The sequence below is a fragment of the Cricetulus griseus genome, chromosome 5 (assembly GCF_003668045.3).
Source record: "Cricetulus griseus strain 17A/GY chromosome 5, alternate assembly CriGri-PICRH-1.0, whole genome shotgun sequence".
NCBI lineage: Eukaryota > Metazoa > Chordata > Mammalia > Rodentia > Cricetidae > Cricetulus > Cricetulus griseus.
In genome coordinates, this window is record NC_048598.1 from 89,771,586 (window position 1) to 89,773,957 (window position 2,372).

The following is a 2,372-nucleotide window of genomic DNA, read 5'->3' on the forward strand; positions in this document are numbered from 1 at the left end:
AAGTGGGAGCTCTTGGCCCCCAGACTGATCACTGGGAAACCAGCATGGGATTGATCCAGACCCCACGAATGTGAGTCCTCTGAAATCTATGGGGCCTCTCTTGTAGTAGATCAGTACTTATCTCTAGCTTAGGAATGGACTTTGGGAGCCCATTTCACATACAGGTATACTCCCTCAGCCTAGACACACAGGGGAGGGGCTAGGCCCTATCCCAAAGATTATGACAGACTCTGAAGACCCACCATGGAAGACCTCACTCTCCCTGGGGAGCAGAAATGGTATGGGATAGGCAGGGTGTTAGTGGGGGGCAGGGAAGCAGGGGAGGGAGAAGGAACTGGGATTGACATGTAAAACAATTTTGTTTCTAATTTAAATTAAAAATGGAGGAAAAAAGAAAACGATTAAAAAAAAGATAAAAACTGCTGTCCTCAAACTCACAGAGATCTGTTGGCTCTGCTCCCTGGATGCTGGGACTAAAAGTGTGCACCAACCGTCTCCTTGCTTCCTGGCATTCCTACACAGGGATAACTTCATACTATCCCACAGGTCTTTGAAAGTCCCGTTCATTATTCATCCCTCATTTTTCCTTCTTGAAAATTTCTATTAATTTATCATCAACTACAGATTTGATCTTCTGCCAACTCCATTCTGTGGTGGAGACGTTTTAGGGAAACTTTCATTGTAGTTATTAAGTCTAGGATTTTCATTTGGTTCTTTTTAAAAATTTATTTGGCAGGCCTCATGCCCAGGAGTAGCTGGCCAACACAAAATGGACTCCATGGTTGCGTGTGTGTGTGTGTCTGTCTGTGTGAGGGCTTTTTGTTTCTCCTTTCTTTCTTTCTTTCTTTTTTTCTTTTTTTTTTAGGCACAGAAAATCGAATGAAGTTGGTAGGCAGGTAGGGAGGAGTTGGAGGGAAGAGAAAATATGATAAAAATATACTGTATAATTTTTTCATTATTTTTAATTGTGCATGTGTGTGTCATTTCCTGAATCTCCTTGCTAAATTTGTGCCTGGTGTTGTCACTTGTCTCAACTGTGACGACACTCAGGCTAAACTGGGTGTGGTGGCACATGCCTGTAATCTATGGCAGGAAGATCTGGAGTTCACGATCCCCTTCATAGAGTTTACCGCCAGCTTGGGCTACCTGTACACAAGCAAACAAACAACATCAGGCTAGTTCTGCGTTTAACCTTTCAGTTCCTACAAGATTTCACTGACTAACAGTTGGCCACATATTTTGCTTCCTGCCTGAGTCAGAGAGAGAGAGAGAGCCCTGCACTGTTCCCACCTCTGCCTCCCCTAGCCAGATCACTAACTATAACTCCCGGCTAGAGCTGGGATTGACTTCCTCCAGTGAGAGGGTCTGCAGGTTGTCCCCAGGGGTAAGCTCAAGCAACCACAGCCTGCATTTTGCCGGCTTCCTTCTTCCAGGTGATTACTGTTTGGGAAAATGTATTTTTGGCCCCTTTATGCCTTCTCTGGCAGTGAGCTACTAGTTTTACCACCGGTGCCACCTTTAGAAAAGTGTCACACCTGGGAGTAGGGGTGAGTCTAGCCCCAGCCCCAAAGACCCACCCCTACCATTCTTAGCTGAATGGTTCTAGGAAACCCATTAAAAGATCAGTAATAAACGGCTTCTCGGTTTGTCATTTGCCTTCCAGGGTCTGGAATGGCTGTGCACGACGTGTAACTCTTTTGTGAATCTTATATGTGCTTAACAAATACAGGATTCATGACTAGTCCCAAGTCCGACGAAGACCAGTCCCGTGTACATGTTTTTCAATTTGTTTGTCTGTTTTGTTTTTGAGACAGGGTCTCTCTGTGTAGCTTTGGCTGCCCTGGAACTCTCTCTGTAGATCAGGCTGGCCTCCAACTCAAGAGATTCATCTGCCTCTGTCTCCTGAGCGCTGGGATTAAAGGCGTGCACAATTTATCGTTAGTTTCCGCCACCGCAGCAGCTTGCCTCTGCGGCCAAAGCAGTTACATCACCACCTGTCTTTGCGCCCTCAGCTATGTTATATGCACACCCCTTAAAAGCGCTTGCCAGAGCACAGCTCACTCTCTTGCCTCTCTTCTTCCTCTTGTTTCTTCCTGGTCTCTCTGCCTGTCTCTGACATGGCTCTGCCTGTCTCCCTCGTGTCCCCACTCTGACATGGCCATTCTCTTCCCGCCTCTCCCCTGCTCCCCCATAAACCTCTGGCCCTAACTCTGTTTGCCGTGCCGTGTTTGCTGAGTGGCATTATCTTGTCAGGGCCCACCGAAAGGCACCCACTTCGCCTTTCTTCTTTTAAATTTATCATTACACTTAAAAATTTTTAAATTAGTTTCCGGGCATTATGAATTTACAGTCTTCGTGGCTGAATTTCGTTC